We start from the raw sequence: 13427 nt of genomic DNA on the forward strand, positions 1-13427 counted from the left end.
GAAGATTTGTTTGTGTGTCCCCCCTGACTGCACAGCCCAGCAGGACCTGCCTCCATCCCCTTACGCCGCTGCTGCCCAGCCTGTTTCCAGGCAGCCTCTGATCCCCTGTGCTCCTGAAGTGTGCTCTGGGTCTCCATGGCTCCATCTCCCAGCATGCTGGGCCATGGAGTCAGCTGGAGCCAGCAGACACCTTGTCCTGTGCTGCACGGGTCCCCAGGAGCAGCATTCCAGAGGCTGAGAGTGTCACACAGCCCAAGGGCCAGCAGTTCTCTGGCTCTGTCTTGGAGTGCTCCCAAGGCCAGCTTTCCCCTGTGGGACCTGCAGCACCTCTGCATTCTGTCCTTTCTATTCTGTCCTTATCTCGCCAGTAAATCCAGAACCACTAGCCAGGTTTTAGGGCTGCTTCCTTAGAGGTCCTGGAGGATACAGAGAGAGAAAATTTGCATATTGGAGACCTGTGAGTTCTACAAACTGGCATGAAAATAAGAAAGAGGCACCCAGATCTTTTTAATGCACATAATGAGAGAAAAGGGCAGGAAGATGGGCAGGAAAATTGTCTGTCAGAGCAACACATGGGTCGTTAGGGGCTGGTGAGTTTGCTGGGCAAGGCTTGGCCAGGTGTGTGTGCAGGGCACTTCTGCTGTGGGGCAGCTGGGCAGGTGCCACACGGGCACCAGGGGCTCCAGGGCAGGGCGGGAGGGCTGGTGTTTAAATGGTTAAACTATCACCACATTTGGCTGTCTTGGGTTTCTCATAAACATTCAGCAAAGCACTTTCATTCAATCACACATATTAACTACTTAAGTTCCCCTCTCCAAGGATGTGGATTGTTATTTTATGCCAAATGTGCTGTAATTAAGTTTGACATAAGCACATGGATTAAATATGTGGTTTGGTGGGCAAATGGGAGATGGCTTTTCCTTCTGGCCATATGGAGGATGCAGCCACATGATGTGAGGCAGAGGGAAAGGATTCTTTACTCTTTATTTTATTTGGTGGTGTTTCTTTTATTAAAATTGCTCCGATTAATCAGCCAGTACCAAGAACATCCGCGTTGGTTTAACCACCTTGGAAGAAGGGAACACCAAGCGTTGCCTGGCTTTCTCCATGCACTCCCTATGAAATGCAAGGATATGTACATGTCTGCATACAGAGATGTGTTAGGGATATATTGGATAATAATAGATTGCTTGTGATTGTCAGTGATGTTTTTCCTGGGTCTGACCACACGATTGGTTTTAATTGTCCAGCCTCAGGAGGAACACTGTGCTTTGCAGTGGTGTAACATTGGTGTGCACTTGTAAGTTATGGTTTGCAATGACAGAGACCTCACTTCAGGGCCTCGACATCATCATCATTATTATTATTATGATTACTACTACTACATCCTACTTTAATGTCAATAGCATCTACACCAGCACATGGTTGTCATGGTGCTTGCCACTAGGCTCATGAGAAAATTTGACATTTATTCCATAAATAAAACTGTCTAGTTTAAGGCCAAATAAAACTGATGATAGAAAAACACAGAGGTAAGGAGATGAGGAAGAGGAAGATCACATCCTCATGGTCAGTGTGCACAGGAAAAGATCATTTCAAATAATACTGCATTGCAAATGCCATAGGAAAGCAAACTTCCCATGTTCCTTTACATGTCCCTCCTCTCCTATGAAAGGTGGCTGTAGAGTCAGTTGTTATTTGCATATGAATTTATTGAATACTTTTTTCTTTTCCCAATTCTCTGTATGTCAGCAGCTTTGCTGTCATTTCAGTTCCTGAATTCTGCCATCTGATATAACATCTTGTACTTCTTTGTTTAGAAACTGACCTTTTGGTCAGCAGACCAAAGCTATTCACAATTTTGTGTGTCCAGCATTAAATGCTGCAAAGGGACCTGATTTTCAGGCAGTTGGCATTACCTGGTGGCTGAAACTGCTGTGCCTCAGACCCAGGTGGACACTGGGCAGCTGCAGGGGAGCTCTGCAGTCCTTCACTTGTGAGAGATAACGAGGTTCTTGGCCGTGCACCAAAGGGGCATCCCCGAGTGGGCGAGCCCCTTGCGAGGCTCCTGGCAGGGCTGCAGCTCTCAGTGGTGGGCAGATCCAAGTGAGTCACTCTGCTCTGCCTGGCCCTCCTGGACGTTTTCTGTCAGACCTCCACTTGCTTCACCTATCGTAGGCAAAGACCATCCCATCAAGTGTTTGGTTTTCCAGTTCTGAATGGAGGGCTAGAAGCTTTTCTCATAGCTTTCCTTCGGGAAATTGGGGCTTGTCACACGTTTACAACATTGCCACAAGTGAGATTTGGTGATCTGAGAGCCCACAATGAAAGCTGCTGAGAAAATGACAACCAGCAGTTACTTCAGTGCAGTACCATCCCCATGAAGTGTGTCTCCATCCTTCATCTCTTTGCTGGCACATGGTCACTGTTACCTTCCACTGCACACTCAGGTTTGTCCTGAGTACTAAAAGACTTCTAAAAGACCTGCAACCAAAGTTCCTCCCAAGCTTTGCAGAGACTTTCCCATTTCTCAAAGACATATTAAGGATTAGCCAGAAGCTTTTGAAGAGTTTCCAAACTATTCTTTTAAAATTATTAGATACAAGTGTTCAGAGTTGGTGATTTAAAAATCTTTATATTTAACAGATGCTACTTAACCTACACCTTTACTGTTACATGACCTTAATTATATATTTACATCAACCACTTTGATTACAAATGTGCACCAGGAATGTTTTACTCCACAGTTATTGACATTTTTCCCTTCTCTGTTTAGTAACGGTTAATTATTGCACACAATAATCAATTATTTGAATTTATCGTATCAAAGGTGAACTTCAGAACTCTCAGGTTTATTGTTTGTGAGGGTTCTGTGGGTAGTGCTTGACACAGCTGGCTCTTCTTATAAGTTGTTCACACCCATCAGCTTTGGCTCATACTGATCGTCACAGATGTTTCCTTGTTTAATTTGTTGTACTTTGATTCCTGTTTTTTATAGCTGCTTTCATATCCTCTTTTAGAAGAGATGTATAAACTTCCTTGTGAAGAGAAATTTGCGGCTTTTGGGGCGCCAAATGAATCGTCCTTAGATCTTGGCTGGTTTTCACAGGGAGTTTTCAGGTTATTTGTTCTGTTCCACACAAGTGTCTTTAGGGTTGGGAGATTTACTCCTTTCAAGCACACGGGAATAGCACTATGTGGGTTTTTTAAGGAATATAACCAGTCTTGTCTCTTTGTGCATTTAATCCACTCAGGGTTTGCTCAGTAGGATGAGGGGCCAATGGTGCATGGCCCCATTATGGCAGTGGACACAGCACAAGTCACATCCATTCCTCGGTGACCTTCCACCCTGTCCCTTTGGGACTATTTTTTCCTTTTTCTTCTACTGGAAATGGCTGAAAGCAAACCCCAAACATTTAAACATGACAGTATAAAACCAGCTGCTGTGCTCTATGAATACCCAGTGGTTTCTGGACATCTACATTGAGAATCCTGGAGGTCAAACCTCCAGAAACACTTCCCTGCAGCTGGCAGAGGCAGGCTCAGTTCCTGAGCCTCTGGGGAGGATTTGCTGGTGGCAGCTGAGCCCGAGGCTGGTGGCCAGGCTGGACAGGGCAGCTCCGAGGGCACAGGGCAGGGGGTGGATGGGGCCCACGTGCCTGGCTCAGAGGCAGCAGGGCCAGGGCCCTGCCCCAGGTCCCCCTGCTCTGGCAGGTCTTTTGTTGGAACTGGGCAAGGAGGGAGTTGGTTTGTCGCTCCAGCACAGCCCTGTGCCTGTGCCTGTTGGCTGAAGCGTCGATGCCAGCCCAAAGAAGGGATTTTGGCTGCACAGATGGGTGGGCGCAGTGTGGAGCTGGAGGTCTCAGCTTTACACACCTGGTACCACGTGCCCCCACTGATGAGCAGCCTGAGCCCTGTGAGCCCAGCCCAGGGCTTGTCCTGCCGTGGGGCCATGGTGCTGCAGCTGCTGGACAGCATCCTTTGGGTTTGGTCCACCTGAACCGACCTGAAGGTCCCCTGGAGCTTGTGGGTGGCTCGTGGCTGTTCCTGGGAGAGCAGAACCCATGGGTGGCACCGTGCTCTGATTTCCTGTGTGATGTCAGTGTCATCTCTGTGGGAGCTGGAGCAATCTGAGGTATCTCAGGACTTCTTACACTTGTGCATCTCATCTTTATCTCCTCAGACCTGTGCTGAAATTCCCTTAATGAAAAGGCAGATTTGGGGTTTATTTTCTATTTTTGAAGTTTCCAATGGCACTGAGGAGAATGTTCGGACTCCTGCAGGGGACCTGCCAGAGGTGTCACCAGGATCATTTCAGGTCTCTCACAGGACACAGCCCTACAGGGCTGTTCTTGTAGAGACCAGAGACACAGACTCGCTCTCACAGGGGGTGTTGTTTCAGAACCCCAACCACTAACATCAGCTCCAGCACTACTGACTGCTGACACTTTGCTTTGTGTGATGTAAAACAGGGCCATTTCCAGCTCTTAAATATTGAAAAATTATTGAAAACCTCCTCTGTTTGCTTAGTGGTCAATGTTTAATCATGGGTAAATATTCCACATAAAAACAACAGGTTATCATTAAAGTCTAGTAAACTGGCTGCTTTGGGCAAAGAGCTGGGATTGTGTTCAGGTGTGTGACATACACATACGGGCCAAGGGACCCGAGATGGCAGAAGTGGCACGTGTGCTGTGGGACTGCAGTTGTGTTGGATTTATTGCCGTTGGCACAGGTGCTGGTGATGAGCTGTGGCACAGGGCGGGTGAGAACCTGGCCCTCAGCTCGTCTGAGCCCCAGAGCTGCTGGGAGCCCTGGGGAAGTGCTGAAAGAGGAACAGGAAACAGATGGGAGATGAGATTTCTTAGAATGCTGCAAATTTCTGAGAGTTTCCAGCCCAGTCCCACACCTGGGAGAGGCAGGGCAGCCCCGAGCTGCTGTCCTTACACGGGGGTGCAAGGACAGAACCAGAACAGAGACAGTAAATTCCCGGGAACAAAGTGAACACAAGAAGCATTTTTCCACTCCTCTGAGGTTTTGAAAACAAATGTAAATATTTTAATCCTCTTCTTTTGTACCAGAGAGCTAGGGGTTCATCAGCCGTGCGGCGCGGGGAGGAGGAGAGGATGGGACGAGATGGTCTGAGCTGGCAGGGCAAGCCCTGGGACATGCCTGGGACACGGCTTGGACATGGCTGGGACATGCCTGGGACACGGTTGGGACATGGCTGGGACATGCCTGGGACATGGTTGGGACATGGCTGGGACACGGCTGGGACACGGCTGGGACATGGCTGGGACATGGCTGGGACGCTGCTGGGACACGGCTGGGACATGGCTGGGACACGGCTGGGGCATGGCTGGGACATGCCTGGGACACGGTTGGGACATGGCTGGGACACGGCTGGGACACGGCTGGGACATGCCTGGAACACAGCTGGGACATGGTTGGGACATGGCTGGGACACGGCTGGGACATGCCTGGGACACGGCTGGGACATGCCTGGAACACGGCTGGGACATGGCTGGGACATGCCTGGGACATGCCTGGGACACGGCTGGGACATGCCTGGAACACGGCTGGGACACGGCTGGGACACGGCTGGGACACGGCTGGGACGCTGCTGGGACACGGCTGGGACATGCCTGGAACACGGTTGGGACATGGCTGGGACACGGCTGGGACATGCCTGGAACACGGCTGGGACACGGCTGGGACATGCCTGGGACATGCCTGGGACACGGCTGGGACATGCCTGGAACACGGCTGGGACATGGCTGGGACACGGCTGGGACATGCCTGGAACACGGCTGGGACATGGCTGGGACATGCCTGGAACACGGTTGGGACATGGCTGGGACATGGCTGGGACATGGCTGGGACACGGCTGGGACATGCCTGGAACACGGCTGGGACATGGCTGGGACATGGCTGGGACACGGCTGGGACATGGCTGGGACATGGCTGGGACATGCCTGGAACACGGCTGGGACATGGCTGGGACATGCCTGGGACATGCCTGGGACATGGCTGGGACATGGCTGGGACACGGCTGGGACATGGCTGGGACACGGCTGGGACATGCCTGGAACACGGCTGGGACATGGCTGGGACATGCCTGGGACACGGCTGGGACATGGCTGGGACATGCCTGGAACACGGCTGGGACATGGCTGGGACACTGCTGGGGACACCGTGGCCTCGGGGAAGCTGCTCCCCAGCCCCGACGCGTTGCCACACGTTTCTCTCGGGCGATTGTGTTGGCAGTTTTATTTATATTTTCCTTCAGAGTGGAGCTGAGCTCTTTAACCACGAAGGGAAATTTAATCTTTTTGCTGATAAGACGCTAAAATACTGCAATCCAGCTGACCTCCTGAAACCAGATCCAAAGAGCCGGGCTGTCCAAAAATCCGAGACACCCCTCCCCCTGGTGTCCCGCATTTCTTTCTTTCTTTCTTTCTTTCTTGCCCGGTGACCCCGGCAGGCCCCTCTGAGCCCCCCGGTCAGAGCCGCTCTGATTGCCCGGCTCGGGCCGGGGCTGCCGCTCCTGCGGGCTCCGCCAGCTCCGAGGCAAAGCTCCTTCCTCCCCCGCCGGCCCCCTTTCATTTTCCTACAGCGTATTAAACCTCAAGACGTAGTTAACACTAATCCTGATTTATTTAGGATTTATCTGCATTATTAATTCCAGTCATGTTGTGAAAAAGTACCGAGGGTTCCAGTTTGTATGTAAACTTGTGCCGTTTTGCAGAGAGGTTTATTTCAATCTTCTTCTGGAAGTGATATTTTAGCCGAAATTTCAGACTTTCCCCTTTTTAAAACACTTCAGATGGAAGCTAGCCATAATAATTTGGTTTATTGTTATTTTTTTTCCCCCAGTAAATACCCTCTCGGACTATTTTATGCATTAATCTGGATTTGATGTGGATTTAAACATTTACAATGCAAAATAATTTGGGTTAAAAATAATCCCCCTTGATAAAGCTAAAAACCCCCCCAACTGTCACCATCTCTGACAGCCAGACATGGGCGATCTTTGAATATGCAAATGGAGCTGAGGAGAAGCCCGAGAGCCGGAGCGGCCGCGGCTGCTTTGAAGGTCCGGCCAGTCAAACATCCCGGCCCAGGAGGGTTCTGGAAGGTTCTGGAGCTGCCGCGGCTCAGTCCCCGGCTCAGTCTCTGCTGCAGATCTCCCTGCTCGGGCTGTGTCTGCCCTGCCCCAGGCTGGGACTCTGCAAGAGGAGAATTCTCCCGTGGGATGTGTGCTGGGCAGCAGCCACCCTGAATCTCTAATTCAGGCCTTTCGTTGGGAGCAATGCCAGAATTCATTTTGCCCGTTCTCCTCTCTGAGGCCGTGCTGCTGCTGCTCCTCACCTGCCTCTTCAGATATTCCCAACCAGACTGCCAGACCTAGAGGGAACAATATTCCAGGGCATTTATTTGTTTCCTGAGCAGACACTTGGGACACTGGCATCTCTCGGTGGTCTGGGTGTGCAGGAACAACTGAACAGCTTTCTGGGAGAAAAATCCACTGAGGACTGCTGAAAAGTGGGACATCCTTGTAGTTCAGAGAGTCCTTTAATCTGAAGTTGTTGGTGATAGCAGCGCCGTGTCCTCACTAATTCCGTACTCCTGCCTGCAGGACTGTTGCCGGTCCCTGTTGGTGAGAGGACATTGGCTAGATGGACCTTTAATTTAGTTTATCTTCTTATAATCTCTTAACTAATGCGGGAATGGGATGTATATGGTTTGGTTACAATCTTTCTCCAATTCAACAGAAACCCATAAGGAATATCCTCTCATTACACCCTTGTAGTCACCACCACGGTAGCTGGTGGGGGGCACTGCCCCGATGGCCAGCACTGGATGCTCCTGTGGAAGCAAGCAGGCAGCTGCAGGGCGGGAAGGAAGGGGAGGCACTGAGCAGGGCCTCAGCAGGGAGTTGTGCCACATTTTGGAATGCCCCAGTGAAATCAGGAGGGTCCGTCTGGGAGCCGGGTGCAGGATTTTGGGGGAGGATCTCGGCGCACTCCAGGCCCAGGCCCAAACACGCTGGAGGGACGCTGGCCTGTCACTCTGCTCTGGGACAAGGCGCCCGTGTTGTGGACACTCCCGCTGTGGGAACATCCCTGTTCCACAGTGAGCCTCACTCCCGGCAGGAGCAGAGCCCCTGCCCCAGGACACCCCAGGGATGACCCCCCAGGAGCTGCAAAGCCAATCAGCTGCAAAGGGTAACCCTGTTGCACCCGAGTTCCACCCAAACCGGGTTGTCTGACTCGAACTTCCAGTCACTTATCGGAGCTTTTCCCTGTTGAAGACTTAAAGGCCTCCCAGTCAATAAACACATTAGCTCACTAAACATGCGGATGCCTTTTCTTCTCTGGATTAACCCTTTGGGAGCTGGGGCTTCCATTGGATTTGTTAGGATATTGATCACAGATCATGTTTGCCTTTCAAACTCTGTTTCTGCTTTGGACTTGACAGATAGTTCCAGGGCTGAAGCCAAGCAGCAAATTCAGTGCGGCCACACAGAGAAGGAGCTCTGGGAACCACCCACGTAGGGCAGAGACCCCTTCTGAAGCCCCCAGGGAACCGTTCACCTCACCAAGAGTGACTTGTTCTCATAGGGAACCGCTAATTAAGCAAATACTCAAATGTTAAACAATGTCAAATATATGTCTATTTTCAGTATTAGCTAAAATTGTATTAAATTAAAATACACGTTAGCCTAATTTAGCTCTTCTTCCCTGACTGAACATCACAGGCCCTTGCAATAAATGTCTGTAACTGTGCATGGAATGGAAAAGGAGCCCAGCTGAGCCTGCCCCACTGCTCTGGGTAAGAACACATTAAAGGAGCTCTTAGAGAATGATTTAGAAGAAACTTTGCAAAATGGAAAGGTCATATTTTATGACCCTGCTGACCCAAATGGATGCAAAAATATCAGAATTAGTGACCTAGAAGAAAGCAGATCTGGCTTTACAACACGTGTGGTAACCTTATCCTCTCATTCCCAGTTGCCTAGAATCTGTTGTAAAATGTGGCTGATTTTGGTTAAGGCTCTTCCCTATCGCACCTCTCGTGTGTGTCAGAGTCCTCTTTAACACCGTCCCTTAAAAATGCAGCTGCACCTGCCTGGCTCAGAACTGGGCAGAGCAGATGTCGAGTTCTCTTTAATCTGGACTATATTCTCAGGTTTTTGAGCTCCTAGTAAATCCTCCTCTTGTGTAACTTTGCTGTTCCTGTGCAGATACTGCCTTCTCCTGCCACTCTAATAAGTTATATCAAGTCTACATGCTTTGGTTTTAGGGCTGTCTGTTAGACTTGCTAAGATCTTCTCTTTTTTCCATCTAGTTGAGGATTTCATCATTTTTCCTCTTTTTATAGTTTTTTTTGAAGAGGGATTTTTCAAAATTCTGCTGTGGAACTGCATGTGAGCCATGCCTTTCCCAGTCTGCCATACAAAGATAATCCTCTCACTGTACAACATCTAACTTCATCCTCTTTCTAGGCATTAAATTTAATAACAAAACCCAAAGAAGGTGGTATAAAAACTCATCCAAACCTTGCCTCCAGGCTTGGTTGGAAGATGGTTCCTTTAGCCCCCGTTTCCTCACACAGTCACTCCCTTTCCATCCATGGGCTGCTGGCTTTAGCAGCGCCTCCCTGCACATCAGCTTGACTTATCCTGAGGAGGAACATCATCGTCTGATAAGGTGGAATTTTTCAGTCAAGGAATGCTGAAATACTATAAATGCTTCTAGAAAAATCATGAGCTGTCACCCTGTAGTGCACAACTTGGAGCTCATGTGGCCCAAAAGGCAATTGTTACAAAACTCTCATTTAAGTGAAATATCTGTATTTTGTGAGCTTAACATACTGCCTCCTCTGTCCTGCCATGTTGTACAGGGATTTGTCCTGGATGGGATTTGGTTCTCAAGGTTATTCCTATGGTTCTTGTTAACCTCTGTGTTTACTTTTTGATTTATTCTCATTTAGGCAGCTGAGATTTTCTCTTTGTCTTCAGAATTCATGTAATGGATTTGCGTCATTTTCTGCATTGTGCACTGGGGAAATTATCAATTCGGCACACAGCCACGCTGAAAGGGCCACGCTGAAACTTTCTTTTAAAAGCTCAGTTCCCATGTGGAGCACGACGTTATTTACCACCCAACCCACCTGACAGCACCCTCTGGAAATCCCTCAGTGCACTGTCATGGCTGTGACTGAAAACTGTGGTGTAATCCGAGGGAAAGGGTCACTCTGTTTTAATGCTCATGTCAGAGAAGAAGCTGATAAGAGTTACAATTTAAAGAAGTTTTTCTAAGGCTGTGAATAATTAACCTCCAGTGCTGCGCGGTCTGCGGTGTCACACGCGGGAAGCGGCGGCACTTGCCCGCTGTGGCAGCGGTGCCAGCTCCCGGCCGGTTTGGGGCACAGGGAGAGGATCAGCTCAGCTTCTGCATCAGCCCTGGCTGCTCTGCTCTGCTCTGCTCTGCTCTGCTCTGCTCGGCTGCCCTGGAGAGCCAGGCAGCACCCAGGGCTTGCTCACCTGGCTGCTCCAGGCCAGGCTGCATGGCCACCTGCCCTGTCCTGTCCTGCCCTGTCCTGTCCTGTCCTGTCCTGCCTGTGCCCACCTGTCCTGCCCTGTCCTGCCCTGCCCTGTCCTGTCCTGTCCTGTCCTGCCTGTGCCCACCTGTCCTGCCCTGTCCTGCCCTGCCCTGTCCTGTCCTGTCCTGTCCTGCCTGTGCCCACCTGTCCTGCCCTGTCCTGCCCTGCCCTGCCCTGTCCTGTCCTGCCCTGTCCTGTCCTGTCCTGTCCTGTCCTGTCCTGCCCTGCCAGTGCCCACCTGCCCTGCCCTGTCCTGCCCTGCCCTGCCCTGTCCTGTCCTGCCCTGCCCTGCCCTGCCTGTGCCCACCTGCCCTGTCCTGCCCTGCCCTGTCCTGTCCTGTCCTGTCCTGCCTGTGCCCACCTGTCCTGCCCTGTCCTGTCCTGCCCTGCCCTGTCCTGCCCTGCCCTGTCCTGTCCTGTCCTGTCCTGTCCTGTCCTGCCTGTGCCCACCTGCCCTGCCCTGTCCTGTCCTGCCCTGCCCTGTCCTGCCCTGCCCTGTCCTGTCCTGTCCTGTCCTGTCCTGTCCTGCCTGTGCCCACCTGCCCTGCCCTGTCCTGCCCTGTCCTGCCCTGTCCTGCCCTGCCTTGCCCTGTCCTGCCCTGCCTGTGCCCACCTGCCCTGCCCTGCCCTGCCCTCCCTGTGCCCCCCTGCCCTGCCCTGCCCTCCCTGTGCCCACGGCCTGTGCCCCTTCATCGGGAAGCAGAGTCTTACTCCTGCAGGGAGTATTTGTTTAAGAGGATTTCCTTTCTCATGCAGGGCCTGCAGTAGCCATGCCAATAAGGGTGGGGGCGATTATGAGAGATTGACTGCTGGAATATAATCCCTGTGTGCTGCTGGTTTGATCTGGGGAAGGTTGTGTTTCAAAGGTAGCGGCTCATCCCGCGCCAGCAGCGGCGCTCCGCCCGTAAATAGGGCTCTAATGAGATCCGACAGCCCTGATTTCTCTGGTGATACAGTAAAACAACACGACCCGTGCTGATGGTTTGGGGTCCTGACCTCTAACAAGGACTCACGACACAGGGCAAACTGCCCAAGAGAGATGGAGGGGCAGGAGGCCAGGGGACAAGGTCGGTACATAATGAAGTGGTCAGCATTGGATTTCTGTCACTCACGGTGGTTAAGTACAACAGTGAGGGACTTCAGCAAGAGAAACTGTGAAAGAGCACAGGCAGGAGTCACGGAGAGCGGGGGGTCTGGGGAGGGTCAGTTACCTTCTGCTGTGAGCTCCAGCAGTCCCAGTGACTTTGGTAATGAAGAGGGTGAGGGCAGGAATCATGCAAAGACAGCAAGAGAGCTGGGAAGGAGCACAAAAGACTAAAGCAGACAGAGAAGGAAATCCAAGGGGACTGGCAGTGAGTGCCCAGGGCTGTGGTGCCGAGACCCAGAGAGAGGAACAAAGCCCCTGCAGCAGCAGCAGCACGGTCCAGACCAGAGGGGGCTGATGATGGGGCCCCTGGTCTGTCCAGGCAGATTCCAGCATCCCTGTGGTGGCAGCATGGGCACTCCTGAGCACAGCCCTGGCCCAGGACCTGCTGACACCACAGCCATGGGCACCACAGCCCTGGCACCACAGCCCTGGACACCACAGCCCTGGCACCACAGCCATGGACACCACAGCTATGGACACCACAGCCCTGGCACCACAGCCCTGGACACCACAGCCCTGGCACCACAGCCATGGACACCACAGCCCTGGCACCACAGCCATGGACACCACAGCCATGGGAACCACAGCCATGGACACCACAGCCATGGGAACCACAGCCATGGACACCACAGCCATGGACACCACAGCCCTGGCACCACAGCCCTGGGTACCACAGCCATGGGCACCACAGCCCTGGACACCACAGCCATGGGCACCACAGCCATGGGCACCATAGCCCTGGGCACCACAGCCATGGGCACCACAGCCATGGACACCACAGCCCTGGCACCACAGCCCTGGCACCATAGCCCTGGCACCACAGCCCTGGGTACCACAGCCATGGACACCACAGCCCTGGGCACCACAGCCATGGACACCACAGCTATGGCACCACAGCTATGGGCACCACAGCCCTGGACACCATAGCCCTGGGCACCACAGCCATGGGCACCACAGCCATGGACACCACAGCCCTGGCACCACAGCCATGGGCACCACAGCCATGGGTACCACAGCCATGGGCACCACAGCCATGGGCACCACAGCCATGGACACCACAGCCCTGGCACCACAGCCATGGGCACCACAGCCCTGGGCACCACAGCTATGGGCACCACAGCCATGGGCACCACAGGCCTGGCACCACAGCCCTGGGCACCACAGCCATGGACACCACAGCCATGGGCACCACAGCCCTGGGCACCACAGCCATGGACACCACAGCCATGGGCACCACAGGCCTGGCACCACAGCCCTGGGCACCACAGCCATGGACACCACAGCCATGGGCACCACAGCCATGGGCACCACAGCTATGGGTACCACAGCCATGGGCACCACAGCCATGGGCACCACAGCCCTGGGTACCACAGCCATGGACACCACAGCCCTGGCACCACAGCCATGGGCACCATAGCTATGGGTATCACAGCCCTGGCACCATAGCCCTGGAGGAGCAGTGCCCAACACATGTCCCCCATCCCAGGTGCTTCTAGCCTCAGCCTGTTCTGGCTCTGGGAACTTCTCTCGGGCCCCAGGGGTGGCTCATCTCCTTTTAGTTCCTTTCTGCTGCTAGATCTAAATTTAGTGGGACTCTTAGCTAAGAAAACTAAAATACCAAAACCATTTGGTATCAGACTGCCTGGGGTGAAGAGCAAAGAGCAAAATGCAG

Source organism: Molothrus aeneus, chromosome 11 (genome assembly GCF_037042795.1).
Source record: "Molothrus aeneus isolate 106 chromosome 11, BPBGC_Maene_1.0, whole genome shotgun sequence".
Lineage (NCBI taxonomy): Eukaryota > Metazoa > Chordata > Aves > Passeriformes > Icteridae > Molothrus > Molothrus aeneus.